Source organism: Malus sylvestris, chromosome 11 (assembly GCF_916048215.2).
Source record: "Malus sylvestris chromosome 11, drMalSylv7.2, whole genome shotgun sequence".
Classification (NCBI taxonomy): domain Eukaryota; kingdom Viridiplantae; phylum Streptophyta; class Magnoliopsida; order Rosales; family Rosaceae; genus Malus; species Malus sylvestris.
Window position 1 is genome coordinate 27,736,455 of NC_062270.1, and position 22,997 is coordinate 27,759,451.

The 22,997-nt window shown below is 41.7% G+C and overlaps 2 long non-coding RNA genes across 2 annotated transcripts in view; one reads left to right on the plus strand and one right to left on the minus strand.

Moving 5' to 3' along the window:
- LOC126589724 (uncharacterized) overlaps positions 1–22,293 on the plus strand; it is a 52,303-nt gene extending 30,010 nt beyond the window's left edge. The window contains exons 2-3 of the long non-coding RNA XR_007611903.1: positions 8,969–9,169; positions 21,916–22,293. This is a non-coding gene — a long non-coding RNA (uncharacterized LOC126589724). The remainder of the gene's footprint in view (positions 1–8,968; positions 9,170–21,915) is intronic.
- Positions 1,335–3,525, minus strand: LOC126589723 (uncharacterized). The gene is made up of 2 exons (XR_007611902.1): positions 3,273–3,525; positions 1,335–3,182 (listed from the first exon to the last, which is right to left on the minus strand). It is a non-coding gene; the product is annotated as an uncharacterized LOC126589723 (long non-coding RNA).
- Positions 22,294–22,997: the final 704 nt, after the last annotated feature.

The following is a 22,997-nucleotide window of genomic DNA, read 5'->3' on the forward strand; positions in this document are numbered from 1 at the left end:
CTTTGTCCAAGGCTAGCTCCAACAAGCTATTCTTGTCTCCCAATCTTAATCCAGACATATGGCATACGATTTGGGGCTGGAACACTCCCTAAAATCAAGCTCTTTTTATGGCGATCGATTGATCTCAGGTGCACTCCCCAGTCCCACCCTGGACTGCCTATTTCGTAGGCAGCGAAGCCCCAATCCCTTGTGCCTTGAAACTTCAGCACATATGATCTTTCAGTGCCAAAGGGCTGAAAGGGTGTTAAAAAATAAAAGGCCATTATAAATAAATAATCAAATTAAACATTAAAAAAAGGTAAATTACATTTTACCTCTTCAGGTTTGAGGTCGATTTCAATTTCTTACATCTTTAAAACATTTCAATTTCATACACTAACTTATCATTTTATTTCAATTTCATACATTCGTTAGAAAAATCCATTAAGTAAACCGTTAAGTGATAACCGTTAAGCAAATCTAAAGCGGTAAAATGTAATTTACCCTTAAAAAAAAAAAAAACAAATACCAAAAGCCTATGCGTCTTCTTCTTCCTCCCTTTCCAATTTTTTTTCCGACCACAATCATTTTCCGCCATCAATTAACAACAACATATTATGTATTTACATGTGCAGTCCTCTAATTAGCTGGTTACTATAAAGATGTTGAATTTGATATTGATTGAACATTGGAGTCCTTTTAGTTGTAAATATCTTAATTTTACTTTGAGGTTTGATGACATGTTGAATTTTAGAATGGTTTGATGTACTAGGAAATGAAACCATCCTAAAATTGTTATTTTTTTCATTGTGATCACGCTAACATAGTCGAAAAATGCAAAAGAAAAAATAATTAAGTTTAGGCCCAAACCAACCGAACTAAATAGTACATTGTAATTTGTTTGGTCGCAATTTTGGGGTAAACTGGCCCATTGCCTGTCGTTCATATCCCTACTTCTAAGTGAGATTTCTCAAGTTCTACTCATACAAATTGAGAGTTTGCTACCTAACTATTATGACTAGTTTTTATTTATTTATTTGTTTATTTTGTGAATTAAACCATATCCCCCTAAAGTAGATTATAGTTGCATAAAAAGTTAATTAATTAAATTAAATTAAATTTAAAAAAAAAAAAAAAAAAAAAACTGACTTTGGTTACCCTAGTGAAATGAAAAGAGCTTTCTAGGTAAATATGGGAGAGTTGGAAGGCCCCAAAATCACTTATGAGAAGAAACACCTCTCCATAAATCACTAAAAACTATTTTAAAATTAATTGTGTTTAAGTTGATTTTGATCACTATCTTCTCTTGTACGGAAATAATATTTTAGGATGAGGTAGCCAAATTCGAGACCATGTAATGGAAACCAGATATACCAAATTGATATTAGAGAATCTAAATATCTACAATGAAAGTAAACAAATGTAACACATACGAAGATGTTAATTACATGATTGCTAAGAATAATCCCTACACTGATGAGGGAAGATTATACCACCACACCTCGACGTCAAGAGCTCCAAAGCCTTCTAAATCTTGGAGGGGTGCAAAAGAAAAAGATGCTGAGTGGGCAAAATAAAGATTTCTAAAATTCATTTCTTTTTCGAGCATACTAACCCCTTACTGTAAAAACCCGCATGTATGTCAAAATCATACTATATATAAGTATGAAAAACAAAGCAGTAAAGTAGAAACAATTATTCCGAGAAACCGAGTAAATGTCATTAGTCCTCATTATAAAATCAATAAGATCCGACAGGTCGAAATAACAATTCCAAGGTATCTCAGAGGGAAACCGTAATAATAATACAGTACCATGACAATAGTGAAAATCAAGTATAACCATAGAGCTGGTATATCACAAGTCATCAATAAAACAAATATGATATGCTCATCAGATAATGCAGACACATGTGCTCGTTCATATATATTCTGACATGAATAGATTGGGTGTATAAAGTTTACATTCTAGTACTACATACACATGAAGGTGGCGATAAGCACATCCCATACGAGTCCAAATTGCCTAATGCAAACTAGTACAAGTTGGCACCTAAAGTGGATCCAATGTGAACGCAACAATGCATATAAACATACACATAAAGATGGTTATAACCCCGGACAGTACTATAGACACCGTGTAAGCATATATGATGAATATATACATCATAAGTAATCAGGCCATGATAATATCTCAAATCACAAGTGTCACAAAATCATAATAACGCATCAAGCATTTCAAATACCAGAGTGAAGCACAGTGATAAAAAATTTCAAAGAAAAGTTCACAATGCTCATAAATCACATCGTCGTCAACACATAAAGCATTTGCATAATCTAAGTAAAAGCAAAGTGAAGCATGATATAAAAGCATCATCAAACCAATTTCGAAAACATATAAATATGATATAATTTAGAAGGAAAAGCCCACTCACACACCGTATGATCATGGTCGCCTTGCGGTGCACACTCTTTGTAATCCACGTGATAACGTTCCCAAAGTGAAAACAACCTTTACTTAGCAATGTAATTGAATATTTCATAGAGTATTGAAATACAGAGCTTGAAATACCATATTCAGTGTCCGAAAACATACCTCTACCGCCATACGCCATCATAAGCCATCATGCGTTGCCATACCTTTCCATGCGTCGATAGGAAGTTGGCATGCGGCGGCACACGCCTTCACTCATCGGCACGTGCTGTCACGGGCTTCTACACACCGGTGGCTGAGGCAATCGCCGAAATTGGAATATTCCGTCACCGACAAAGGAATATTCTGTGACCAAACGAAATATTCTTTTTGTATTAAAGAAAATATTGTGAAGAATATGCCTTCGAATATTTTGACCTCGAGTCGAAAATGGGTTGGGTCGTCGGGTCAAATTGGTTAGGAACAGATATTCAAGTCGATCGGGTTGTCGGATTCGAATTGTCAGGTTGGCGGATTTGGACTGAGGTTCAGGTCGGGTTGACTCGATTCAAGGTGCCGCTGCAACCCGCCAGAAATTGGAGATTTTGGCTGGATTCACGTTTCTGCTTGCTGCGGCACCATTGTTGCTTCGATGTCTGATCCTAGGACATATTCCGACTCCAGGTATCAATACGAACACAGTGGTAGCAACAAACACATGGTGATTCTGGCCGTCACATCGTCGGCCTTCGGTTTTCTCACCGAAAATTGAGAAATTTTTCCCTCGTTGATCTGCATTTTTCCAACCAAATCACTTATGCAATACATCATGCTTCATCTGCTCGACTAGAGAAATCTAATGGTGATAGTTAGAGGCCTTACCTTGGCTAGAATTGGCGAGAAAGTCACTGGGAAAGTTGCTCCGTGTTAGAGCTAGTTGAATCAATATCTCGAGTTTGAATCTTGAGGAACAGGTACTATGGTTGGGTTTGTGGGTAGGGGAGAGTACAATGGTGGTGTTGGGTGAACTAATTCACTAGAGAACAAAGGTTATGTTCCCTTGTGGTTTGTGTGGTTTGCTTGGAAAACATAGGCCTGACAAACGGTCGTGTTTGTTGTGTTCGTGTTATTTTTGTGTAACACCTATTATCTTAACGGTTGTGTCGTGTCACATCCGTTATCTTAATGGGTCCTTAACAGGTCGGATCACTTTACCCAACGGATAAAGTAACCCGACCTGTTAAGAAAAATATTTTCTTTTCTTAAATTTGCACATACCACACATTGCCACATAAATATTACTTAAAAACATTAAAAACACATTTGTCGTTTAAGTACTTCATCTACACTCGAAATAAGTGCCTAATAAAAAAATAATACATACACTACTAATCAATTACAAATATTAAATGTGCAAGGAATGCAAAATGAAAAAGTTTTTGTTTTCAAGGTTATGAAGTCTTTCTCAAAAGTTTAAACCTTAATTTACAAAATCATTGATTTACATCGATCATCATGAAATTGTATTGGAACTTTAGCTTGATCTCAGCTGATCCAATGGTAATCAATTTTTTAAATTTAATTTAATATATATATATATATAATTATATTATATAATTATTATAGTTTTAAGGGGTATAAAATTGTTAAATTAATATATATAATTATTATAGTTTATTCATACTTTTATTAAGTATAACATAAGATTTTATGATATCCACTAATGTAAATATTTTAAATTGAAGATCGAATTCATTCTTTGTATTCATATAGGGTCAAGGAGTGTAGCTGTAAAAAATCATTAAAATCAAAGTTAAAATAACCGTTAAATCGTGAATTTTCAATTATATTCATATAATTGAAACTAGTTTCGTAGAATGAGTATCCCATCAAAACAATAGATTCACTAATATTTAAGAGTTTATTCTTACTTTCATTAAGTATAACATAAGATTTTGTGGTATCCACTATTGTAAATATTTTAAATTGAAGATCGAATTCATTCATTGTATTCATATATTCATATAGGGTCAAGGAGTGTAGCTGTAAAAAATCATCAAAATTGGAGTTAAAATACCCGTAAAATCGTGATTTTTCGTTTATAACTGTCGAAAGGTTTTGTCCTGTTACTTTATCTCTGAATATTTGTTTTTTGTAATTTTTGGCGTATGCGATCTTGAAGTATATACAAACATGTTTGATGGTTGGATCATTGAAACTAGTTTCGTAGAATGGGTATCCCATCAAAACAATAGATTCACTAATATTTAAGAGTTTATTCATACTTTCATTAAGTATAACATATGATTTTGTGGTATCCACTATTGTAAATATTTTAAATTGAAAATCGAATTCATTCATTGTATTCATATAGGGTCAAGTAGTGTAGCTGTAAGAAATCATCAAAATCGGAGTTAAAATAACCGTTAATCGTGATTTTTCGTTTATAAGCGTCGAAAAGTTTTGTCCCTTTACTTTGTCTTTGAATGTCCGTTTTTTCCAATTTTTGGCATATGCGATCTCGAAGTATATACAAACATGTTTGATGGTTGGATCATTGAAACTAGTTTCGTAGAATAAGTATTCTATCAAAACAATATATTCACTAATACTTAAGAGTTTATTCATACTTTCATTAAGTATAACATAAGAATTTGTGGTATCCACTATTGTAAATATTTTAAATTGAAGATCGAATTCATTCATTGTATTTATATATTCATATAGGGTCAAGGACTGTAGCTGTAAAAAATTATCAAAATCGGAGTTAAAAAAACCGTTAAATCGTGATTTTTCGTTTATAACCGTTGAAAGTTTTGTCCCGTTACTTGATATCTGAATGTTTGTTTTTTGCAATTTTTGGCGTATGCGATCTCGAAGTATATACAAACATGTTTGATGGTTGGATCATTGAAACTAGTTTCGTAGAATGAGTATCTCATCAAAACAATAGATTCACTAATACTTAAAAGTTTATTCATACTTTTATTAAGTATAATATAAGATTTTGTGGTATCCACTAGTGTAAATATTTTAAATTGAAGATCAAATTCATTCATTGTATTCATATAGGATTAAGGAGTGTAGCTATAAAAAATAATTAAAATCGGAGTTAAAATAACTGTTAAATTGTGATTTTTTGTTTTATAACCATCGAAAAGTTTTGTTTGGTTACTTGATCTCTGAATGTTTGTTTTTTGCGATTTTTTGCTGATACGATCTCGAAGCATATACAAACAAGTTTGACGGTTGGATTGTTGAAATTAGTTTTGTATAATTCGTATCCCATCAAGTTCAATGATATATATATGTTTATTAAGTAGATTTAAATCTATTTATTTTGTACGTATAATTGACTGGTACATGGAGTAGTACATCACGTGTCATTATAACAATAGTGGGATATGTCATATGTGTGATAAAAAGTTAATAACTTAAAAAAAAAAAAAAATTTCTCACCCCTTTTATTAATTTTCATTTTTCCCTCTCTTTTTTGTTTCCTTTTCAACTTTTTTTTATAATTTTCATTTTTCCCTTCCTTCAGCAACTTACCTATCTTTCCCTTTCTTTTTTTGTTTCATTTTCAGCTTTTCTTATAATTTTCATTTTCCCTTCCTTTTTCTTCAAAGGGTGCGCCATGAATGAAATGAAATTATGGAATCAATGGATGCATATTAATTAATAATTATTATAGTTTTTATAAAATTTAAATTTAAAATTTAATATATATATATATATATATAATTATTATAGTTAATATTTTGGGGGTATAATTATTATAGTATATATAATTATTATAATTATTATAGTATTTTTTTAGGGTTATAAAATTATAAAATTAATATTCTGCTTGTCGTGTATTGTGTTACCCACGTGTATACCCAAATCAACCTGTTATCTTAACAGGTGCTTATCAGGTTACCCGATAATAATTCGATTCGTTATTGTGTCGACCCAAACACCTGTTAATTTTGTGTCGTGTCGTGTCAGGTTATCGAGTCGTATCAGGAATTACCAGGCCTAGGAAAACAAGGAGAGAGACGTGTCATCAAGTACTATAAGAATATGTTAAAATGATAGGTCATAGGTGTTACAGCCCAAAAGGTCAACCAAAGTCGACATTTTCACCTTTTAGGAACATTTTGGTCATTTCCCACCTTCAAGAATTAAAATAGAATAATTTTCGGAATGAATTGTAACAAATTTCATGAAGTATAATTCTTTGGAAAATCAAGAACATTTTACTCAGTATTTGACATATTCTAAATTAGATTCCACATTTATTTGTTTAGTGTATTTATCATGAAGTGGTCACTCTATTCAATATTTGTCCTCTTTAATAAAAAAAAAAAGACTATGATTTGACAAACTTAGTAATTATTGTGGCCATTATTGCATGTGGTAAAGTAATTCACTAATTTTCATACCGTAATTGCTCCCAATTTTAATACGTATCATTTTAGGATTCGATAAGTTCTAAAAGAGTTTTTATCAATAATGACCAAAATTTAACACCTAATTTTTTAAATGTCAATTTTTATAACATCTTTAAAAAATAACAAAAAACCCACTTAAATAGACTCAACCTTTGGTATGGGAAGGTTTTAGTGCATATCCTAGGGTTTTATTTCACCACAATTTCAGTTGGATGCATGATTTCTAATGAAGAACAAGTGGAGTGAGTAAAACTCCACAATCATGGTGGTTGCCTCTTAATGAAGGGTGGGTGAAACTAAATGTGGATGGAGCCATGAGGAGAACGGACGGGACAGGAGGTGCAATTCTATTCTTCTCAGAGTTAGAACAACTCAAAGTTTGGAGCGGTTGAGTGGCTTACTCACAACTCCCATCAAAATTCCATTGACCTCCCCTTTTCTATGTAAATGAGTTTTGAATTTTGAGGATATTTAAGTTTATTCGCGTGAGTTTTCTTTTATATTAATTTTTTTATTTATAAAAAATGACATTTATGAATTAAAATATTAAATATTGACTATTAATGATAAATACTCGTTCTAAAAAAAGTAAAAGAAAATTAGAAAGGAAAAGAACAGGAACATTGGTAAAGAAAACAGTACAAGGAAAAGATGATAGCAAACAATCTAACGGCTGGACGTCTGTCGCACAATATGTAAATTGCCTAGCTTAGTAAGCAATGCGAATCCAAAGGGGACAAATGCCCTGTCCTAGTAATGTTCAATCCAAGCCACCCTTCGATTCCAATTTCTTCAGCTCTGTAGTAAGTAACCACTTCGCATTCACCCAAACATATTGCTGAACAATCCGACTAATAAGTAGGCTATCTCAAACCGAAGGCTCGCCCCTCGTTTAAGCTCCTTTAAGATATTAATATTTTAATAAACAGTACATGATCATATTTGCCTTCATCCCCAACAGAGGACCAAAGGGCCAGATGGCTCGTTTTAGCTCTATCACAAAAAATCATCTTCAATTGAGAGCCAAAATGCTATAGTATGGAATGTGAAGAATTGAAATAAAATAAGGTAAGACAGTATGAAATGGTGAAAAATATGTGAGAAATGGTATTGGAAAAAATTAGAAATTAAATAAAAAAAACGTCCAAAAAAATAAAAAAAAATAAAAAAGGGCTATTAAAAAAAAAGTGAGCTAGGACAAAAAAAGTTTAGAAGTCCTAAACCTAAAGTGGTTTGAAAGCCCTAAAGTGGGCTGAAAGAACAGAAAAAAAAAAAAAAAAAAAAAGAAACTGGGTTGGGCAAGTGGAAAAGAAAAAAGAAAAAAGAAAACAAAATGGGCTAGCCAGTGGGATGGCTGATTGGCTAAAGGTGGTCAGCTGGTTGGCCCTCTGGCCCGTTTTATCATGTGGGGCCACGAGTCCTTTGACCTAGCCCTCGGTTGGAGACGGTTTTCAGGCTATTTTCGGCTCTCTGACCCTCTGGACTCTTCGGTTGGAGATGGTCTAATATCGTCTTCGTATCCCCTACTCAAACACGGAAAATTTGGAAAAATAGCCAAAATTTTAACTATGAATAGAATTTTAACCAACCATTATAAATTTTTACAATTCTAACCAAAACTTGGCATAAAAATACTATAATGCCTTCTAGTGTGTAGTTCACACCCATTTGCTTTGCTAGAGGTCGCACCATTTGTGAGGTTGTTTGGGCCCAAAATATTAGGTTGGGCCGAGTATAGAATTAGTCTCGGCCCAGAAGGCCTTACAACAGGATTCGGTTAGGTCGTGGGCTTCCAAATCCGGGTCGATTATGCCATACCACAAGGCGAGTCGAATCCTGATGCAATGAGGAGTCCCGGCAAGATCAATAACCCGGAAACGAATCTGGCTTGATAAAGGACTAGGTTCACAATTATAGTGAAAGTAGGACTGGTCGAGTTGGTGTTTGATCAGGAGAAGAAGACCTAGTCCGAGTAGGGTTTTAACTCGGCTTCAAATGTATCCAGTGCTATAAATAGAGGAGGCTGTGCATCATTCAAGCCCCTCCAATTCAACACACAAACTGCCCTGCGCAAACTCTAACAACAACTTTGAGATTTTTATTTTCCCTTTTCGCTGACACATCTTCCGTTGGCATCAACAGCACTGTGGAAGCAACCGGTGATATCTTAAGTCGGCATAGATAGCTCTGTCATCGTAGAATAAGCCGGTCTCGCAGTATCTTCCGTTGGCATCGACAACACTGCGGCGAGGACGGTTGGTTACCTATCCAAGTCTCGGTCGAGAAGGATTTCCGGATCCTTATTGATTGAGGTCATCTCATTAGCCTTCTCGGCGAAGTGAGGTGTTACAGTTTATTGAGCTCGACGCATTGCACGCCGAGTTATTTTATGATTGGGTACTGGGATTTAAAGTTCGGCATTCAGACGGCCGAACCACGTTCACTATTAAGACTTATATTCGCTTTGAGTATTTGTGCCCTTACACTTTGGTATTGATTAGGCGAGAGTTTACTTTGACGAATAACATCACTGTGATCGAATCCGACAACGGCGATTCGTGAACTTCGTAAGAATAGTAACCTTGTCTTCAGGTTCGAGAGCCCAAGAGGTCGAGACGTGTTCCTTTCTCGGCCGCAATCGCAGGATGCAGAAGTCAGTCGCACACCCAACGCAACATCAGCAAATTTACTCCTCGATCGAGCTTGGCCGACGAGTTGGCACGCCCCGCATTCATTGAATGACGTAGTTAGCTTATAGATTACTCGGCCTGCGTGCCACGTAGGCTTGGTAGTTTTTAGGGTCAACATTTTGGCACGCCCAGTGGGACACAGTGCTAAACTACGAAGTTCATGCCAATTGAAACACGATCGGTAAAAAAGAAAACAGCTATGGGAAAATCAACAGCCGATTTACCAACTCAGAATATAGGACACAGTGTGCCATAGGCGCATAATCCCATCAGCGCCGTAACGCCTGAGTCCATGAGCGCGACTCGCCGAGAAAGGGAAGTTAATCTCGGCGGTCAGTTTCGCAGCCTTGAAATCCCTAACAGGAATACCTGCGTTCTTAATGAAGGGATAATAGAGGAATGTGACGAGGATGGTGGCGAAAGATCTGATCCACCAACAAGGTCGTTTCTTCGAAAACGGCTTGACGAGCAATCCCGGACGATTGAACAGACGTTTAGTTGAGGAATCGATAAACTCCATGACGTGATACGCAATACCAGTGAGGCACAAACCAGATTACTCGAAATACTGGTTAGTAAGGTTAGCGACGGTAGGACTTTCGATCTTGCTCAACATTTGCCACCAAGAAATAATCTAGCACCAAGTACGTCGGTCGAGTCAATCCCTGCTCGGCTCAAACCAATTAACTTGGAGAGGAGGAGGATCGAATAGCAGGTCAGATGGATCCGACCAGAGAGTGGAAGTAACACCCGTCGATATGACCGAGGTCCAACGAATGATTGATTCGGCCATGACGAAAGGGCCGAAGTTCCCTAAATTTATACATTCGTATCCGGCTTATGTGGAACAGTTCGAATACCCTAGAGGTTTCAAAATCCCGGATTTTAGCCTTTTCGCCGGAGAATCATCATTGTCCTTGTTGGAACATGTGGCTCGTTTCACCGCGCAATGCGGAGATGTCAATAGCGACTTTCACAAGCTGCGACTGTTTAATTTTTCGCTGACCGGTTCAACATTTGCTTGGTATATCAACCTTCCATCGAATTTTGTCCAGAGCTGGGAGGAGTTGGTCGAGAAATTTCATGAGCAGTTTTATCGGCCAGGAATGGAAGTGTCAATATCCTCGTTAGCAATGATGGCTCAAGCATCCAACGAATCACCAATGGATTATCTTACCAGATTTAAATCAGCCAGGAATTGGTGCCGAGTACCTCTCCCTGAAGTCGAGTTCGTCAGACTTGCTCTGAATGGTCTTGACGTAGAATATAAAAAGAAATTCTTGAGGGCAAATTTTTGGGATATGTATGAACTAGCCCAGCTTGTCGAGCAATATGATTATTTGCTTCTTAAAGATAAGATCTCGAAAGCTCCGTCCAGAGGGACAATTTACAAAAATCCCACTGTCAGTTATGCATCGACCGAAGGTGAATGTGTTATCGTGGATGCAGCCGAGATAATCATAGATAAGCCATATGTTTGCAAGGCACTGACTCAAATTGACTCCAATGAAGCCAAAACCCGCTTGGCCCCTGAAGAAACAATGAAAACATCAAAGGTCTATACTTTTGATATTACAAAAGCTGATGCAATTTTTGATCAATTGCTATCAGCGAAGATCATCAAACTTCGGCCTGGGCATAACATTCCCAAGGCCGAAGAGCTTAAAGGAAAGATATATTGCAAATGCCATAATTCCAGCAAACATATGACAAATAATTGCGTCGTGTTTCGAGACAACGTCCAGAGCTGGATTGATAATGGCAAACTGAGATTTCCAGATAAGAAGATGAGCGTTGATACTGACCCTTTCCCCACGACAGTAGTAAATTAGGTAGATGCATGCCTACCCAAGGACAAAGGAAAAGGGAAGGTCGAAGTTGTTGCAACGCAACGCTTTCGGAATCAGAACTATCGGCCACGTTTCATGGCTGATTTTCGTTTAAACAAACCACCTACAGCTTTAACGGGACCCGCTATTGTCAAGCCCATGACAGATTACAACACTGATGAAGACAGTGGGATGGCGGTTTTATGCAGTAAATGTAAAGCAAAGGTCAACATCGAGCCAAAGGAAAAGTCATCTCCGCCTATAAAGGAACAACCTATAGCCGCAACCCAGCAAAAGGTGACCAACGCAAGCCAACATCAAAGGGTTTTTTATAGGCTCGGTCCTAAAGTAAGGATGGAAGAGACACCTTCAATCAGATGACCCCTCGATTTTGACGCTCCGTTTTATGACGAGGACTACTATGTACGTAACTCTAGTAGCTCGGAATCATCGCAGAGCCAAAAAACCTTCAAACCTCTCGAACCTAGAGACCAACGTTGGTATACATATCACTATTCGAAAGGTGTCTACACCGCATTGTCCAAATCCCAAAAATGTCAGCACTAAATAATAGATTGCATGGCCCTGTTGACGGGCAGCCCAAGAAACTTCGGTCCCTAAATGGTGGCCGAATGACACAATTGCCACCGACGATGAACGACCACCTCCAACGATTATGACAGAATTGGTTCAAGGGAAACGGCTGGTCAATCAAGATATCGAAACCACGTTCGAAGAGGTTGATAAACGGATCAAACTTCTTCTTCGGCCTGGGGAGATGAAGGCACGTATCGAGCATTTCAGGCAAGAAGCTGAAAGCAAATTAACCCCGCCAGCCACACGAGAACCTTTGATCAAAATTCGACGGAATTTACATCCACCATTCCTCGAGGAAGCCTTGGAATATATGCGAGAGTTCCATAAGAAACATTCGGCCAACGATCTGTATGGTTTGCCGAAAGCATGTCAAGACACAATCGATCTGGTCCTAACTTACCCGGATGCCGAGCGAATCATTTAGAAGACCTCAGACCCAGGATTGAAAGCTAGGTTCCAGCACATACGAGAAGCTCGTGTCCTTGGTTTTGAAGTCGACCCATATACTGATATCGATGCAGCTGACCTTCCTTTCTCAATGGAGGACCTTCAGTATTTACGATATCACTTCGAAGTATTTTCGGCTGTTTCTCTCTTCGACCTTACGACTGATGAAATAGCACGTGTTGCACGGCTAGATGCCTATCTCGATACCAGGGATGCCCGTATACACTACCAGGAACAAGTTCGGATCCTGGCCCCAGGCACACTGTCGATCTCAGACTCACCTGAGACACTTACGCAGAACCAACAGGCTGCCGCATAGACACCGCGGGACCAAACCATTGAAGAAGGAGAAGAAGAGTCTTTTCGTCCAACTCTGACGGAAGCGGATGCCACAATCGCCGACCAGGAAAGAGACGAGGCTAGCGAAGAGGATCATAACCCGATGGGCCCGTCAGTCCTGGATAACATGGAAATCAGTATGGTCCATGTTTTGCCCGCTGATTTTCAGTCAAGCACAGATCAACCGAATTTCCTCGATGGTGATGTAGTTACCGAGGAAGCCGGTCATATCGATTTTGTACCTATTGCTGAAGTCGAGTCAACAACAAAAGATGATAGTCTGAAAGCAGCTTTGGCCGAATTGTTTCCTCGTTCATCATCGGCCAAACTTCATCATTTGAAGCCATTGTATGTAACGGCCCATATCAAAGGGTATCCAGTCTCTAAAGTTTTTGTCGACTGTGGCGCCACCGTCAATATCATGCCTGTAAACATCATGAAGGCCTTACGTCGCTCCAATGACGAACTTATTCCGTCTGGGATCACGATGAGTAGTTTCGTCGGAGACAAATCCCAAACCAAAGGGGTACTTCTGTTAACAGTAAATATTGCCGGCCGTACTCACATGACCGTTTTTTTCATTGTCGACTCCAAGACCGAGCATAATGCACTGCTCGATCGCGACTGGATTCATCAAACCAGCTGTATTCCTTCATCATTATATCAAATGCTCGTCTTTTGGGACGGTAAATCGATCATTATTCACCCGACCGATAGCCAACCCTTCGAAGCTAACATGATCCAAGCACGGTATTATGATGACCATGTCGACTACATCACCCTACAAGGCTTCAATGATGAAGGACGGCCGACTCGGATTTCTGTTCAGAAAGCTATCGAGGTTGGCGCCGAGACTGTCCACCAGGATTCGGCGAGACTCGGGTTAGCTAACTTCCTCCTCGACCCAGATGTTTGACACCGATCGGGAACAACGTCAGGCCGCGATTTCTTATACTATGGAACGACTGCTGGCCCATTGGTAAACTATCTCTAAGCAACCACATTCGGGCGTCAACCTCGTCGAGTTCCTCGCTGAAGGAGATGATGGTCCTGTCTTATCTCTTGATAAAATTCAAGCTGCTCCGGCCGAGCTTGAAGACAATCGGCCCTAAGTTAAGGACCCCCTGGAAGAAATTAATGTTGGGACGACCGATGACCCACGACCTTTGTTTATTAGCACTCTACTTCCCCAACCTATAAAAGCCGAACTTCGTGCCCTGCTTGAGGAGTTCAAAAATTGTTTTGCTTGGAGCTACCATGAAATGCCTGGCTTAAATCATACTCTCGTCGAGCATGAGTTACGTATTAAGCCTGGATGTAAACCTTTCCGTCAACCACCTCGCCGATTTTCGACCGAAGTGCAACTCGGTATCAAGGACGAACTGGTTCAGCTTTTGAACGCCGGGTTCATTCGGACAGCTCGGTACGTTGAATGGTTGGCCAATATCGTTCATGTTTTAAAGAAAAATGGTGTATTGCACATTTGCATCGACTTCAAAAATCTGAATCTGGCAACTCCCAAAGATGAGTATACAATGCCGATTTTGGATTTGTTAATAGATGCTGCGGCAAATCATGCCATCTTATCTTTTATGGATGGCCATGCCGGGTACAACCAAATTTTCATTGCCAAAGCTGATGTGCACAAAACTGCTTTTCGCTGCCTGAGGGGCACTTGGCACTTACAAATGGGTTGTCATGCCATTCGGCCTCAAAAACGCCGGCGCCACATACCAACGGGCAATGAATACCATATTTCATGATTTAATTAGAACCATCGTCGAAGTCTATATCGACGATGTTGTAATTAAATCCAAACACCGGCAGACACATCTCGATGATCTCCGCCAGGCTTTCCTCCGTATGCGTCAACACAACCTCAAAATGAATCCTGCCAAATGTGCATTCGGTGTGTCGACCGGTAATTTTCTTGGCTTCCTAATGCATCACTGTGGGATTGAAATGGACGAAAATAAAGCATGCGCAATCATCAGTGCTCCACCCTTGACGACGAAGAACAACTACAGTCCTTACTCGGTAAGATAAATTTTCTCCGTCGATTTATAGCTAACTCGGCAGGTAAAATGAAAGCGTTCTCTGAAACTTAAGGACTTAGATAAATTTGAGTGGACGGACGAGCATCAGGCAGCGTTTACACAAATCAAAGTCTCCCTCATGACACTGCCTATCCTTGTTCCACCCCGGCGCGGTAAACCTTTCAAACTATATATCTCGGTGGCTGAAGAGTCCATCGGCTGCCTCTTCGCCCAAGATAACGATGCCGGGCGGGAGCAGGCTATTTTTTACCTCGGTCGAAATCTTAATCAACCAGAAATCAATTATTCTGCCGTTGAGAATCTCTGTCTCGCCGTGTTCTTCGCCGCCTCCAAGCTTTGGCATTACATGCTTCCGTCGGTCATACAAGTCATTGCCTAGACCGACGTCATCCGGTACATGCTTACCCGGCCAATCGTAAAAGGCCGAATTGGGAAATGGACAATGGCGTTGTCCGAGTTTAGCTTGCAATACGTGCCCTAGAAAGTTGTCAAAGGCCAGGCATTGGCAGACTTCCTTGCTCAACACCCTTCCCCCTACGGTTTTGGGGACATCGAGGTCGAAATCGGCATGGTTAAAACGCACGATAACTACTGGACGATGTATTTTAACTGTTCAAGTACTTCATCCTCGACCGGCGTTGGCATTGTCATTCAATCTCCTAACCATGATCGTTGGTATTTTTCGCTCAAGCTGGATTTCGACTGCACCAATAATCAGGCCGAATACGAAGCCTTTATCATCGGCCTTGGCATCCTTCATGACTTGCGGGCCACCCGTGCCCTCATCCTCGGCGACTCTGAACTTGTGATTAACCAACTTAATGGGTCTTTCCGCTGCATGAGTTGTACCCTGGCACCCTGCCACATGGTTGCCAGCTATTTGGTCGAATCCTTCGTCGGTATTACTTTCGAGCATATTTCCCAGACCCATAATACCGCCGCGGACGAGTTGGCTTAAATCGCCTTCGGTGCATAACTCCTGGGGGGCAAGCTAGGCCGAGAAATACCGGTGTTACGACAGCTATACCCGGCCTTGGTTAACTAGCAAATCCTCTGACGCGACGACGTAATACGCACCAGAGTCATGTCCTTACCTTCGTTGCTAGACCGACAAGACCCTATAGAGGTTTGTGCCATCGAGGCAATGCCAGATGATTGGAGAAAGCCCCTTATGCAGTACCTTGACAATCCCAATGGAAAACATAGTCGCAAGACACGAGTTCACGCCACGAACTATGTCACGTACCAAAATGAGTTATACCGAAAGGGTGAGGATGGTCTATTACTGTTATGCCTTGACCCCCAAGAGAGTGTTTAAGCAATCACAAAAGTCCATGAGCGGGTGTGCGGAGCTCATCAGTCCGGACGTAAAATACGGTGGTTGCTTCGGCGACACGGTTATTTTTAGCCAAGAATATTGAAGGATTGTATCGAATTCGCAAGAGGGTGCATACAGTGTCAGATTCATGGTCCTATACAGCGGGTCCCGGCCGAGTCATTACATTCGGTCACTAAATCATGGCCGTTTAGAGGATGGGCTATGGACGTAGTCGGCAAAATCACACCATCTTCCGGGGCTACCAAGCACGCATGGATACTCGTAGCAACCGATTACTTCACTAAGTGGTTCGAAGCTAAATCGTATGCCAAGCTAACGTCTAAAGAAGTTTGCGACTTTGTGGAAGAACATATTGCGACTAGATTCGGTGTACCAGAAATGATTATAACTGATAATGGCACAATCTTTACAGCCGAGAGGCTTAGAGAATATACGGCAAGTTTGAAAATTCGGCTTGAACAGTCTACACCATATTATCCACAAGCAAATGGGTAGGCCGAGGTAAGTAACAAAGTATTGATTGGCATTCTCGAGAAAATAATAAAAGAAAGGCCTGACAAGTGGCATTTAAAGTTAAACGAGGCTTTATGGGCATATCGAACATCGCTCCAATCGGCGACTGGGACAACCCCGTATGCACTAACCTACGGACACGACGCAATGTTACCAGTCGAGTTAAGCATAAATTCGTTACGAATAATTGAACAAAGTAGTTTGTTCAGCGCCGAATATAATCAGTCCATGAGACAGGAGTTGGAAGACTTGGAAGAAGTGCAACTCGATGCCTATAACTTGTTGGTAGCACAAAAACAGATTGCCGAGCGAGCATACAATCAAAAGGTCCAACATAAAACATTTGGCGAAGGTGAATTAGTTTGGCAAACGGTGTTGCCCACAGGAATTAAAGACCCTAGGTTCGGCAAATGGTCGCCAACTTGGGAAGGTCCTTTCGTCGTACATAAGGTTCTAGGCAAAGGCGCGTATCATCTTAGAGACTGGACTGGTTTAGTTCACAAATTGCTAATCAATGGGAAGTTTTTAAAGAAGTACTATCTAGTCATATGGGAGATGCAGGAATAAAAATTCATTTCATTAAGGCCGATGAAAAAATACATATTGAGGTAATCGATCAGTTTACATTTAAGGTGAAGAAGGAAGAAGAGTGCTGAGAAGAGCCTTCAACTCCAGCCATCGCACCTCGCCCATTATGTCCTCGGCCTGCCGGTTCTTCTTGTCCATTTTTAATTGCTCGACTCGTTTTGTGCTCGCCGCATACTTGGTTAAACAAGCTTTACCGCCCGACTCGAAATCCTTAGCAAGCTTGGAAGCAATGGCCGACCTTCGTTTCGTTAATTCGACCATTTGACGGTCGAGGTCAGCCAAGGCCTCTCCTTTTGCCTTCAAAGCATCATATTTGGACGGAGAGTATCTTGGACGGCTGTGGCAGCTTGCAGGTCTTGTTCGGCTTTCAGAGCGTTCTCAAAGATACTAAATTTCTCTCGAACCCGCTTCAAGGCAGACGACGCCTGAACGATAGCCTCGCCGCTCAGTTGACCATCGGCTCCGAGGTCGTTTAGACAAGCACTGAGCAAATCAAGACCTTTGCGTTCGAGTACTTGTGACGCCAAAAGAGACAAGACCTCTCGCAACCGAGCTAGAGCAGTTGAATCAGGAACTTCAGTTGTGGTGGCCGAAGGACCAGCCCCTCCAGTAGTGCTGGACAAGAGGGCTTTAAATTCGACTTCCCATGAGGTCTGCACACAAAATCAAGGTGAGCTCAAAGAAATCATAAAAGATAACAAGAAGGTTTTGTTCTGTAAACCTGCCGAGATGAGACTTCGGCCATGTCTTCAAGATCGTTGCTCGAACCTAAAGAACTTAATGGTCGAGCCTAGTATCTTAGATTGCTTCTTAGTTCACGCGGCCGATGGAGGTTATCTACGTTCGATGGCCACTGAGGTGGCCAAGAGACATAGATAACACTCTTCGGTGCATAGAATTTTTGATGAAAAGAGTGTACAAGCACCTGACAGTTAGTACTTTCCTGGTTTAGAGCTCTACAACAAAAAAATAATCAAGGAAAGACAGTAGAAGGTACTTACGAAGGTCGAAGTGGCTTCCTGCGGAGGAATATCGAGGTTCTAGTCCTGAGGATGAACGGGCGTTTCACCGTCGCCTCTGGTTCTCTAGCAGGTCGTTTGCCACGGTCGGTCATAGAAGGGCTGACCAGGATAGCCGCTTCAGACGCAGAGTCGAGGTCTGGTCTTGTGTAGGAGCGGGCATTTTTATCACCGCTGCTGGCTCTTCGGTCGGTCGTTTACCACGGTCGGCCATAGGAGGGCCGACTTGGGCGGCCACTTCGGACATAGGAGGAGGTTGACGGCGGGAACGAGGGTGATTCGCCAGTGGAACTTCGTCGCTCCCCTCACTATCTTCCAAGACGAAGACTGAGGGTTTTGGATTTGTAGGGGAAGTTCTTTTGGTCGCAGGGACTGCCTTTTCCAGGACAGGTGCAGCCTTGACCGGTGGAACATCAACTGGTTTACTAACCTCAGAAATAGGCCGTGCTTGGATTGTTGCTTCCGCTAGAATTGACCGTTTTTCGACCAAGGCTTGGGCGATAGGGGGAGAAGGGGAAACGCTAGGAGTCATCGCTCCCGTAATTTGACTAGAGATGACATGAATCTCCCGCTCTCCTTTCTTCGCTAGCTTTTTGATCCGTTTGGCAGGCCGAGAAGGTTCGGTGGTCGGCTCGGCTTCTTGACGAGGCCGTTTGCTCAACAAGGCCTGCGCAGCAGTCTTTGCTTTCTTAGAGACGATCGATTTTCTCTCGGCCGCAGCCGCAGCAACCACCACCACTTTTTTCGATAATCGGCTACTTGATAAATTAAAAGCAAATCAACAAAGCAGATCAATAGTTTAAGGTTGAAGGAAAAAGGCAAAGTAAACCGTTACCTTGGGCTTGGGGGGCAGAAGCCTTCTTAGGTCGACCACCAAAGAGGTTATTTAAAACGGTTTCGACCGGAACATTAAAAAACTGCTCGGTATACTGTTCTTACCAATCACCGAAGGTGTCAGTACAAAGAGTCTCTGGAGTGGCTGGTCGAAGGTGGAATTTCTGGCACCGTTCCTGGAACTCCCTTTTGGCGTCGGTGCATTCATTCTCTGAAGAGCCAAGTTCGCGTCCGCGGCTTAGGATCGACCTTAAGGAAAGAAGAGGGACTGGACAACCTTGGAGATAGCCAAGCTGCCGAGCGAGGAAGTTGGGATGATACATTTCCTAACTCGCTCGGCGACCTTCACAGCCGAGAGGCAGGTCGCGGGCAAGCATGAAAGACCCCCAGGATTGACGAAGGTTAGCATCTTCGTTCGCACCCCATGCTGTTGTAGGAAGTCTGATCGACGAAGGGTACTCTCGACAACGATAGATCAAGAACTCGTCATTATAAAGGTTATCGAGAGCAAAGAAGTACCTGAACACTTATTTGGCTTGGTGAGGGGGGGATTGGCCGAAAAGCCAGTTAAGGGCCAAGCGCTTCAGTAGGCGAGAAGTGAGCAATCGTCGGCCAAAAAGGAGCAAAGTAGACCTGCAGCCAGAGTTGGAAGACCCAGAGGGGACCATTCTGCTGCGGATCGACCTTATCCAGGGTTGTCTCGGCCAAGCAGCGTAGAAGGTGGGCAAGAATGGTCGGGCTGAGTGCTAGAGTATGACCGCTAGCTAGGGCTTCGGCCACTGGCATATTCTCGACCAAACACTTGTTAGATTTGGTACAACAAATAAATTTGTTGTACCAATAGAAGAGGAACGCCTCGTGTTCTCCTTCTCGCAAGGCCTCTTCTCCTCGGCCGGTAAAATGGAGGTAGAGGGTGTTATGGTTGAAGAAGTTCTTGTGAAGCTTGTGGACCTTCTCATTCGAGGGTGTTTGGCCTTCACGGCTTAGTGTCTCAATGGCCCGTTTGTCGAAGAGCGCCTTCAAATTAAGATTCGACGAGTACCTAGGGAGGGCAGAGTCGACTAGGATTCCAGTCGGGGAAGTCCCAAGATGGCAATAAGGTCGAGGATGGTGGGGCTAATGGGGCCCGAGAAGGAGGACCATGGTGTTAGTGGCCGAACACTAGAAGCATAAAGCCGCTAGGAGGAGCTCCTTGTCCAGAATAACCTCCATGGACGAAAGGTGAATGGCGTCGTAGATGCCTAGGGTTTTCCATTGCTCACCGAAGAGCTTTTCCATTTTTACAACCCAGGCGGCCCAGGTTGTAGTGGTCGAGGGCCAAGAACCTTGAGGCCTCGCCACATCCCACTTCGACCAGTCGAACCCTTGTAGCAAGGGTGATAGGCAGTGCTCCTGGAGAAGTTCAGTGATGGTTGATGACACCGCCGCCTTGAAGAGATGACCCAAGATTTGATGGGGGTGCTTATATCGCTCTCAAATCGGATGGTTTTGATTGAACTCCGATCGATGATTTTCTGGCATTGGTCACACTCCTTAGAAAGTTTAGAGATAAAGGAGGCCATGGTGAAACAAGAAAAGAACTTTATGGGTTAAAGATTGAAGAACGAAGACCCGGAAAGAAGAAATGCACTGGAGAATGATGGCGAGAAATTTCAGAAAATTTAAAAGCGTGAAAGAACAAATGAGAGAATTTCGGTATTTATAGAACTGGGGAAGGAAGGGCAATCGTTCAAAATTCAAAATAAAGGGTAAAATCGACTGAAAAAAAATCGCTAATCATTATGAACATTCAGGAAATGCAGTTGAGAAGCCCAAGGGTCTCAGGTTTTGGGAGCGCACGATTGCGTGTGGCGACGAGATTTAGGGCAAATGACGTTTTGGTGTCTGCACGATGACGAAAGGCTCGCGGATTGAGGTAGCACGGTCATGTTCAGCACTAATGTCATGATGGCACTACGGTTCAGGGAGCCGCACGCCTTAGACGTCATTATTGGGGATTGGCCGTGTTAAAGGATGCCACGTGGTGTTTTGGTCAACAGGATCAAGATCGTGCAATCGTGCTCAATAAATGCGCCTCAGAAATGGAGGACTTGGGCTCTAAGTGTAAGATTCGCTGCTGAGTGTAAGATTCGCTTCTTCAAGGTCAAAACTCGACCAAATAATTCAGGCCGAGGACCTCAGAAGTGAGGGGGCAATGTTTGGGCCCAAAATATTAGGTTGGGCTGAGTATAAAATTAGTCTCGGCCCAAAAGGTCTTACAACAGGATTCAGTTAGGTCGTGGGCTTCCAAATCCGGGTCGATTATGCCATACCGCAAGGCGAGTTGAATCCTGATGTAATGAGGAGTCCCGGCAAGATCAATAACCCGGAAACGAATCCGGCTTGATAAAGGACTAGGTTCACAATTATAGTGAAAGTAGGACTGGTTGAGTTGGTGTTTGATCAGGAGAAGAAGACCTAGTCCAAGTAGGGTTTTAACTCGGCTTCAAACGTATCCAGTGCTATAAATAGAGGAGGCTGTGCATCATTCAAGCCCCTCCAATTCAACACACAAACTGCCTTGTGCAAACTCTCTCAGCAACATTGAGATTTTTATTTTCCCTTTTCGCTGACACATCTTCCGTTGGCATCAACAACACTGTGGAAGCAACCGGTGATATCTTAAGTCGGCATAGATAGCTCTGTCGTCGTAGAATAAGCCAGTCTCGCAGTATCTTCCGTTGGCATCGACAACACTGCGGCGAGGACGGTTGGTTACCTATCCAAGTCTCGGTCGAGAAGGATTTCCAGATCCTTATTGATTGAGGTCATCTCATTAACCTTCTCGACGAAGTGAGGTGTTACAGTTTATTGAGCTCGGCGCATTGCACGCCGAGTTATTTTATGATTGGGTACTCCCAAGTGAGATTTAGAGTTCGGCATTCAGACAGCCGAACCACGTTCACTATTAAGACTTATATTCGCTTTGAGTATTTGTGCCCTTACACTTTGGTGTCGATTCGGCAAGAGTTTACTTTGACGAATAACATCACTGTGACCGAATCCGACGACGACGATTCGTGAACTTCGTAAGAATAGTAACCTTGTCTTCAGGTTCGAGAGCCCAAGAGGTCGAGACGTGTTCCTTTCTCGGTCGTAATCGTAGGACGCAGAAGTAAGTCGCGCACCCAACGCAACATCAGCAAATTTACTCCTCGGTCGAGCTCGACCGACGAGTTGGCACCCCCCGCATTCATCGAAGGATGTAGTTAGCTTATAGATTACTCGGCCTGCGTGCCACGTAGGCTTGGTAGTTTTTAGGGTCAACAGAGGCTGTCAACCATTAAAGCTTCTAACCCAAATGTAGCTTTTCGTAAAGAGCCGGAATTTCCAACGGAGCTCTGAATATTTTCAATTTCTGGAGCTTTAGAGTGCTGTGCTGAGCCGTGCTGATTCTGAGACTGGGTCTTGCAGCTTCAATGGTTTGTGACTGAAATTGCAGTGAAGGAAATTGAGTCTTGGGGGTGTTAATTGGAGTTATTGTATGAATTGGTATTGTCCGTTGGGCACCCTCGCAGCTTCGATGGTTTTAACTTACCCAGGGTCAAAGAACTGCCTTCCTCCTCTCCAGCCCCTACCCCCGCCAAGATATTTTGTCTTTAAATTTTCCAATTGTATGTTTTTCTTATACAATGTGATGCAACTACAATCATGTTTTCTAATGATCCTTTGCTCGTCTGTGACTACTTATTCAGCAGCAGTAGCAGCAGCCAAACATGCCCAGTCTCTTCGAAGTAAAATATGGGTTTTGAAAATAAACATGGTGTATTTGCTTACAGGTTCTCGACTAAAATTGCAGTGAAGGAAAACTGAGTCTAGGGGTGTTAATTGTAGAGCTTCTGAGTTGGAAATTAGTTGGGGAAGAAGAAGGGAGAGAGCG